Source organism: Ipomoea triloba, chromosome 4, assembly GCF_003576645.1.
Source record: "Ipomoea triloba cultivar NCNSP0323 chromosome 4, ASM357664v1".
In the NCBI taxonomy this organism is placed as follows: Eukaryota; Viridiplantae; Streptophyta; class Magnoliopsida; order Solanales; family Convolvulaceae; genus Ipomoea; species Ipomoea triloba.
The window spans coordinates 15477754-15488591 of NC_044919.1; positions in this window are offsets into that span (position 1 = coordinate 15477754).

A 10838-nucleotide genomic window follows, 5' to 3' on the forward strand; every position below is an offset into this window, starting at 1 on the left:
CCTAGTAAGCATTCCCAGGATTCCTAATTGTTCCGGGCGTTCCGACGCAATCGGAGCGGGAGGCGGGGGTGTTTCGTCCACTCGAACCCCATTAGCAAGAGGGTCTTCCGCTTGCCTCTGCCCACTTTGGGCTCGAGATTGATTAAGCTGCTATCTCAAGTCTCCATTACGGGGCCGAGATAACTACTCTCGCAGGTTTCTCCCGTGGGAAACAGTTTGTCCCGCGGTACCATTAGCTTGTGTTGGAGCTTGCGTTCTCCTTTGTCCCTGACCTTGACGACTCCTAGTGGTTACCATTGCTTCGTCTATCTCTCCTAGTCAGTTAGAACCTCCACGACCTTTCTATCGGTCTCCACAGACGGCGCCAATGTTGGTTTTTTCTCCCACAGAATGGTCGAACGACAAACCAACACCACTGAGGAATTGACTAGCTTTATCGGAAAAGTAAAGTAACCTTTCGGCCCTCTCTTGATTGCTTAATCTTTCTTGGATATAATGAGTTACTTATAAGTGTACTAGGTTGCTCGTTGTCTTTCTCGAGACCTAGAACCCCTATTTATACAAGCTATGAGGGATCTCCCCTTAGGAAACTACTAAACTACGTTAGGAACTGTTTCTTTATTACATTTTAGGTACTTTCCTAATCTATCTCGACCTTCCTTCCATGTCTCTAGCCTTCCACCGCCGAATTCTTTTAGGAAACTCCGTAACTGCTTGCCTTGCCCTATTCTTCTTACGTCGCCTTCTTGCATCGCCTTTCTTGCCTCGACCCTATACTAGGTCGGTCCGATCCGACTTATACTCACCTTGACTTCCTACTCCGACCTTTCTTCCATTGTAATTAATCTTTTCAATAGCTATGCTCAATCTCTCTAAGTCTAAGATCTTCAGCTACCTTATCACCCTTCCTATGATCCCTCGGCCGGCCGAGCTTTTGCCGTGTCCTCCGACCTTCCTCCGAGCCCTCTCTTCCTCAACATTGGTCGTCGATCTCTTTCGTTCGCGCTGAGCTCCTAATACCGAGCTTTATTCTATCCCGCATCATATGGTAGTAAAGGTAATTTTTTAGTATGTATATTTAATTTTTTTAAAATTGGTACCATACATTGAACACAATTAGATTGGTTCATGCATGATATGAATTTATATATCCAATGCGTAGAATAAAAGATATTTTGTGTGGGCAGTGTAATTGGCCACAACAGCTAGCGCAGCTTATTTGGGTTTAGTCGCTCGTCTTCCACATGACTAGCACTACTGCTTTGATTCCATCACGTCTCCATCATCCACGCCACTTAAAGCTGTTCCTTCACTCTATCCTATCTCCTGCTTTTATTTCCTGGTAGAGATATGCCAATGCTATATAATAATTATATTCTACAATTCTCCAACTTAGAAATTACTCATGCATGATATATAGCTTGCACGTGTTATAATGTATGCGGTGGTTATTAACTTCACATTTTGTTGGAATTAACAATAACAAGAAATGTCAAAGGGTGTGGTCAAGCGGCACCCGGTATACACTTATGAACAGTAGGCATCTGTTAACTCTTTGTGCTTCAGTAGGTTGAGAAAGTAGCTATGAACAGTAGTATACAGATACTACATTGTAACTGAGTCAATAGAACTCAAAAAAAAAAAAACAATAACAAGAAATAATAATGATGACAGAAAGTAAAGAACACAAGATTTACGTGAGCCGTTTGGTAATGTACTTACATTCACGTGAGTGAAATTATTTTTTTATTAATTGTAATGGCGATGGAGCCAGGTGATCCAACACTCCAATATATATATATAGGCATCTATTCCTATATAATGGGCTTGACCCAATCCGCTCCACGTACTCCACTCCACTCCTATTTCTTATTTAAGAAAAATTCATATTCGTTATATGAGAGATAAAGTAAACACATTTATATTGCATCGAACTTTCAAAGATTAGTGTTTATGTATTTTGAAAGCATTTTTTTCACAAATTTATATAAAAAAAAATGGCAAAAAGTTGTATGAGATTATCTCACGACTTTTTTCCCAAAATAGTCCTTCAACTATTGCTCATTCTCAATTTTGCATTTCGACTTTCAATTGCACCAAATGTGGTCCCTAGACTTTCAAAAACTCACCCAATTTGGTCCTCCGTTACATATTCCGTCAAAACAGTGTTAAAATGGAGGGCATTTTCATCCATTTATCTATTGTTAGCCTAATAAACATTGAAAAATAGTTGAGGGACCATTTTGAGAATAGTCAAGGGACCATTTTGGGAAAAACTATTTTATTTATTTCATTTTTGTTTATTTTCATTTTTTAGACTCTATAAAATTAGAATTTCTATACATTTTTTTTCTTACAAACATAAATAGTTAAAATCGCGCAATCCATCCTCAAAAGTAAATAGTTTTTTCCAAAATGGTCCCTTGACTATTCTCAAAATGGTCCCTCAACTATTTCTCAATGTTTATTAGGCTAACAATAGGTAAATGGACGAAAATGCCCTCCATTTTAACACTGATTTGACGGAATATGTAACGGAGGACCAAATTGGGTGAGTTTTTGAAAGTCGAGGGACCACATTTGATGCAATTGAAAGTCGAAATGCATAATTGAGAATGAGCAATAGTCGAAGGACTATTTTGGGAAAAAACTCTTATCTCACAAATCCTTGTTCGTGAAACGGTTCGAGTCAAAATGAAAAATGCAATACTTAAACTGAAAAATGTAATACTAATCAGAAATAAAGTGTCACTTATAATTATTACATTTTTTCTCAAAATTTACATTTTCTCTTAAGTAACAAATACTTTATCCTTGATTACTAATACGTTTTTCATTTTGAGTATTACATTTCCATTTTGACATGACTCGTCTCATGGATAAGGATATGTGCGACGGTCTCACAAGAGAGTTACTCTATAAAAAAAAATAAATCTTTTTTTTTAGTCTTTATCTAAAATTAATTTTTAAAAAATTGGTAAATCATTAATATTTTTATATATTTAAAGAAAATGTTTACAAATACACACTTATATTTTGTATTTAAACTTTTCTCATGTATTTTGTATTCTGTGTTTTTCATTTCCTTGTTTTATTTCCGGACAACTTAGCTTGACAATTGCATTTGACAAAAATAAATGCACTATTAAAAGTATAGTTTTTATCATGAGGTTGACCAAATGCAACGAATCAAATTGTGTCATTCAAGTATGGAATCTCCAATTGAGACCTAGCAAGATTAGTCATATGTCAGGGGAAATTCATATTCCTTATATGAGAAAATAGTATTATATTGTATTTCTTTTAAAGGAGTATTAAACTAGCTACTAAATAGCAACACTAGTACAAAAATAGCTTGTTGTGTCTATTGTACAGACTTTTTTCGTCTGTTGTACAATGTACAGACACAGATACAGCAGATGTAGATTGGTTAAACAATCTACCTCCGTTGGGAAAAGGACACAGATTGTTATTTAAAAAAAAAAAAAAAATTAATATGATAGGTGTTTGTTACTACCCAATAATAGATGCCTGTTGTTAATTTTTTAAATTTCTTTAAATTTATTTGATAAAATATAATTGTTTTTCATGTACATTCTCAGCAATACAATGAATCAAGTTTGTTACAATAGTGGAGACAATTTTAACTAAGTTGGTTAAACAATTGATTTTGTAGGTACAAAGTCTCAAGTTGATTCTTCATGTGAGCTGTGAATTTTTTTGTAATAGAATAAATGGTACAATTTTAAAATCTAAAAACCACCCACCACCAATTTGAGGGAATTTTTTACACATACACTAATATAAAAATAGTAGCAGATACCCAAAATAAATATTAAAAAATAAAAATCGTCACCCTTATAATAAGTTAATTTTATGGGTGAAAGGGCAGTGGGGACCGTAGAGATCGTAGTACATAATCGTGTTAAGCGTACCTTGTGTACCACTTGGTCAGTAGTTCAACTACTGATTCTTTTGAAAATATAAACTCTTATTACTTAATAAATATACTCTAAATAATTGTATATTTAATCAATATCAATGATAATTAGTCAATCATAGAAATTTAAAAATAATATAAAAATATGTTAATGATATATAAAATATTTTGCAATTAAATAAAGTAATTTATATTATATTACAGAGTAATAATTAAGCGAAGTATATATATTATTTGGCAGAAAGATATTCTGGGTCGTACTGGGTGGCTGGAGATGATGATAACAAGCAGATGCTCTTTCAACTTGACTCCAATACCGTAACATATTCTTCAAGCAAAGTCCAATTTATTCTATACCATACATTCATGCATCTTTGCATACACCAGCTCAATCCTTATACCATGGACCAGAATTCAAATACAAATTATGTACTTAAATTAGATTTGAAAAAATAATAAATATATAACATATTTATGTGTCTTGTAATGTAATTTTTGTGTCTTGTACTATAAAATTTTGTACTTCACGAATATAAATTTTGTACCTAATAATCATTTTTTTGGAATACATTGTACCTCATCACTATAGTCCATAATATATAAATTGCCACACCAGCTAGGCTTGGACAGTTATGTCATGGACCCGAGTCTACCTTGTAAGGTGAATTTGAGTAGAAATACACAATTTATATACTGAATGTTCAGAATTTACATACTATGTTCACAATTTAAATTGTGAACATTTAGTATATTAAATTGTGAATATCTAGTATGTAAATTGTGAACATTTAGTATGTAAATTGTGAACATTCAGTATGTAAATTATAAACATTCATTATGTAAATTGTGAATATTCAATATATAAAAATTGTAAATATTTAGTATGTAAATTGTTAACATTTAATATATAAATTATAAAGTGGAGCAAGTATACAGAATAATTTACCCCTAGTCTTGGCCTACAGAAGAAAATTGCTTGAAAACACTTCGCCAGACGTGCAGTGGTCCAAATTCATAGCATCAATACCAATATGCAAAAGTTCATGTAAATCATTGTGATAGTAAAAATTTCATATTACTCTGACCATAACCCTCCTTATATATATACTAATTAATAATTATATATATACTAGTTATAATACGAGCATTGTACAATTTAAATCATATCCAAAATGATAATTTAAATAAATCATTAATTAATATTATTTTTAAATACATAATTTAATTAATATAAAATAATAAACATAATAATTTTCAATATAATCAAAATAAGTATTTTAAACTTCTTATAAAAATATTTTGTAGTAATAAAGATGTGCATTGTTGTAGATATATAGTTATAATCAAAAATAAAAATCATGTCATAATAATTGAGTTAATACCACAAATGGTCCTCTGATTATTTGGCTAGTACTTCTTTTAGTCCTCGACTTCCAATTCGATCACAAATGGTCCTCTGACTTTCATTTTTTTACCACAAATAATCCTCTGTTAAAATTTGTTAAATATGTGTTAAATCTAGGGGTAATATCGTCAAATTGATTAATATTATTATGATTACTTCTTTTTTAGAACTATATGACTAACATAATTAATTTTAAACATTAATAAACATTAAGTTAATAAATATAAAAACAAAATGGACGTGACAAATTACATAAATGAACAAATTAAATAAAAATTCATGATTAATGTTCGCAATTTGTACTTGATTAATTATATTAATTCAACAGTGGCAGCCTTCAGTTATGTCCCAAACAAAATGTTTAATGTTTGATCGGTGGCAAGTCAAATTAATTATATTTATTTTATGACCATTATATATATCAATTTGACGATAATACCCCTAGATTTAACACTTATTTACAGAAATTTTAATGGAGGACTATTTGTGGTAAAAAAAAATGAAAGTCAGAGGACCATTTGTGGTCGAGAACTAAAAGGAGTACTACCCCAATAGTCAGAGGACCATTTGTGGTATTAACTCTAATTTTCATATTATAATAAATTAAATCTTCTTAGTGCGATATAGATAAATATTGATGAGTCAATAAAACTTAACTTCTTTTTATTAAAAATGACATGATAATAATAAGTTTACCAATGTTGTCAAAGAATAATTAAAGAGTTACGCAATTAAGTTATAACGTACAAATTCATAGATTTTCCTTTTGTATATGATTGAGATAATAATTGTGTGAACTATTCATCTTTCAAACATGTATTTATATTTTGAAATATTAATTTTTTTCTATAAGATTGATTAGATAATGGAATTTTTGAATTAAAATTCTTAAAGTAGAGAATTTTTTTAAAATAAAATTTACATTTTAATTAAAGTAATATAGTTTTGGAATACAAAATTAAAATTTATGATACAACAAATAAGGTTTAATTAAAGTAAAGTGAAACTAACATATTATTAGAATAATTATTATAGTATGACATTCATATTACCATTAAAAAATAATATCTTTCACTTCTTTAATGATTTAAAGAAACAAATAAAATTAAGTAAATATTATTATATTTTAATTCTAACCAATAAGAATAAAAGAATTGCAAAAAAGTAGGAAAAAAAAAGTAAATACAAAATTTCACCAGTTTATTTTTATGTAAACTAATTTCTACAAACCTAATAATAAGAGCCAATAAAGTTAAGCACTAACAGAAACTAAAAAATGTTGGTGTACTTATCTGTTGAAATTAATGGTTCATTTTATTTTGATTTTTTATTTTATTTTTACTACTTTACAATATATTATATCATTTACTTTTCCTAAGTACCCTGCATTCCGTAAACATTAGTAACGGAATATTCTGTTAACTATTTATTATTTTTAACTTACTCATTGATTTTCATAAAAAGGTCTTAGATTTGAACCCCATCCCAATCAAAATTGACATAATTGTTATTTGTTAAACAGATATACTATGAATATGTTAGAGTGTATTAAAAAAATACAATATAACACTCAATATGATTGCTCACTCTCTGGCATAGCTTCTTGCTCGTATACTGGTCGGGGAGTGTGGGACGCAGATATCCCTCATTGTATTCGTGATTTGATTTCAAATAATAGTTCACTCTTATGGTTGTTTTCAAAAAATTTATATATAATATAAATTTTAACATGAACTTTGGTCAATTAATTATAATCACACATTGAGCATTGATAAAATGCATAGTTGAAAAAATCGAACGCCTAGCGCCTAGGACGCCTAGGCGGGGATTAATCGGGGCCTAGGCGGCCGTTTTTTTTATTTTATTTTTTATTTTTTAAAGACTAATAATTATAAACTATATAATACTTTAATAGTTAATACTAAAATATTAAATATTAACCTTAAAAAATCTAGAGTTTGTACAGTTTAGGGTTATTTCACTCAAAACAATATTGTTTTGAGTGAATAACCCATTAAAAAAAAAAGAACGATAGTTAATCGGTCGACTAGGCGGCCTAGTCAATGCCTAGGAGGTCTAGTCGGCGCCAAGGAGGCCTAGGCGGTTAGCGCCTAAGCGGCCTAGACGGTGCTTAGGTGGAGCTTAGGCGGACTAGGCGGTCGCCTAGCCGGTCAACCACCTAGACCACCATTTAATGTGATACGCTAGGCAGTCGACCGGCGCCTAGCGCCTAGGCGAGGATTAATCGGCGCCTGTACGGGATTTTTGCAACATTGATAAAATAAATGGTACACCTAATTTACAATATATATTCAACACATATGAGAAACTATGCCTATTATCATTGCCTTTTTAGGGAATGAGGATTTGGTTTTGTTTTTTAAGGCACAATCCGTCAAGGCACTAAAATTACAGTGAAGCACACTAGGAGATTAAATCAAATCAAGAATTCATTTCTGGCAAAAGTGGACACAAATGGAAGCATGAACAGGTAAATTAATTGAGCTTTGTGTTTCAAAAATTATGCTTAGGGTACTATCTAATGAAGATGTTTCCCTCTAAAATTGTTATTGCACCAGTTAATCTAACATTTCAGCCACAAGTCAAAGTTATGCATTCTTGAAATATTTACTGTTATGAAAAATTTAATAATCTTGTATTGATATACAACATGATACCGAATGATACTTTGATAAATTGTGAAACACTAATTTAAAAATATACATTGGGTTTCTCTCCAATATATATATATATATATATATATATATATATATATATATATATATATATATATATATATATATATATATATATATATATATATATATATATATATATATATATATATATATATATATATATATATATATATATATATATATATATATATATATATATATATATAGGCGCGCACACACAGGACATTGGATTATTCATGCAATGTGCGTGTGGTAACTAGTAATTGTTATAATAATAATTTTGAAACAAGTTTGTTATTGTTACTAAAAGGTTAGATTTTTTTTTTTGGAAAAAGTGTCAAATTGGCCCCTTAAGTCATGGATAGTGCAATTAGGTCCCCAAAGTAAAAAAACTCCATCCAAACCCTCTAAACCGGTAAAAAAGTGCAATGGAGTCCCAAAAAACTTGTATAGCAGGTTAACTCTTCTACATTTCAACACGTGTCACTTTAATTATTTTTTTAAAAAAAACTTTTTATTTATTTATTAAATTATTAAAAAATTGAAAAAAAAAAAAAACTTTAACAGCCACCGGCTGTCCGGCGAGGACAGCTGGTGGCTGCCTCGTTCATGGACAGCCGTGGCTGTCCGACAAGGACAGCCACGGCTGTCAAAAGTGAGGTCCAGGTCTAGACTTCATGGAAGTCCAGATCTGGACCTCAAAGGCATGGGATGGCCGCCGCCCTCGTTCCAAAAGACCATGGACGGCCATGGCTGTCCAAAGTCATCCCCAGACAGCCATGGTCGTCCATGGCCTGGAACGGGGGCGGCGGCCATCATTCCAGGCCTTTGAGGTCCAGATCTGGACTTCCATGAAGTCCAAACCTGGACCTCACTTTTGACAGCCGTGGCTGTCCTCGCCGGACAGCCACGGCTGTCCATGAACGAGTCAGCCACCGGACAGCCGGTGGCTGTCAAAGTTTTTTTTTTTTTTTTAATTTTTTAATAATTTAATAAATAAATAAATAAATTTTTTTAAAAAAATAATTAAAGTGACACGTGTCGAAATGTAGAAGAGTTAACCTGTTATACAAGTTTTTTGGGACTCAATTGCATTTTTTTACTGATTTAGAGGGTCTGGATGGGGCTTTTTTTACTTAGGGGACCTAATTCCACTATCTGAATGACTTAGCGGGCCAATTTGACACTTTTTCCTTTTTTTTTTTTCTTTTTTTTTTTTTTTTTGCAATGAGTGAAGTTAAGAATCATCATAAGTTAAAAGAATAGCCCAATGGGGTAGCTCATATGACAAGTGAGCTCTCTTTGTGGTAAAGAATCCTACAAGCGACAATTCCTCTTGGGCTGGCTCCCGTGCTATGCAGAGCGAGCGCAGACGGAGAAAGACCCGGTGAATTTATGTAAAATCGTGAGACCAGATCTTGTGCAAACAATTTAGGCCATTAATTTTTTTTAGATTGATGTACAAGATTTGATTTCAAAATATTTTAATGGTCTAGATTGATTAAGATTTCAAGTTGAAGTGTGTGCAAACGGTGATTAAATGTGTGTGAGCGGGATGTGTGTCAATCAATCTAGACCATTAAAAATATTACATGGATGCACAAGATCTGATTTCAATATCTTATCTAAACAAGTGATTCATTGGAACCCTACCATATATATATATATATATATATATATATATATATATATATATACACACACACACACACACACACACACACACACACATATAAGTTCGACGGATCCGATCATTTTTTTAAATGTGGTGGTATTTTTGTAATCATCATCAACTTTACTATATAAATTTGAATACTTAAATATGCAATCTTTAACAACTAAATATGCAAACCTAAAAAAACTAAATTTTAAATCTAAATCGTAAACGCTAAACCTTAAACAGTAAAAAGTGAACCACTAAACCAAATAAAAAAAATTAGCTATAAACTCTAAAATCGAAACCCTAAGTGCAATGCACTTTTGCAAGTACAATCTTTTAATACTAAATAATAAAGTGCATTGCACTTAATTTTTTTTTTTGACTCTGTTACAATGTTCACCTACTGAGGCTCGAACCCACTCCCATCATCCATGTGAGAGTGTTAATAGGGACACTGGATGCCACTTGACCACAAGGTCTTTGGCACATTGCACTTAATTAGTCATGCTCAAATGAGAACTAGTCTCCATGTAAAAACTATGGACAAATATGAGCCCTTTATATTTTTCAATCTATAGCATCGATTATCTCCCAATTTTTCAAAAAAAAAAAAATCGAAATTACATAGCCGTCAAAACGGGCTTAGCCCACCGAGTAAGTTCATCCCGCAGCGAAAAGGGTTAGGCAGGCTTTGATATTTTGGGCCCTTATTTTTGCGGGCATTTTAGTCTACCCCGACCTAACCAGTGGGCTTGGCAGGCCAGCAAAGCCCACCAAATGTATAATAATAAAAAATTATTAAAATAAAATGCTACAATAATATATATATATATATATATATATATATATATATATATATATATATATAATCAAGTTCAAAACCATTTAGTATATTGTATAAATGATTTGTTATTTACTTATGGATTAATACATTATGTAGTCCTATTTGATTATTTGTTTGTTATTATTGTGTTTAAAAATTACAAATGCATTAATATATGTTCAAATATCTAAATTATTTTTATATACTTATTTTTTTAAATTTTTTTATTTAAATGTAAAATTTTTAAAATTTGGCTGACCCCGCCAAGGCCCACAAGCTTAAGGCGGGGGGGGGGGGGGGGGGGGGGGGGG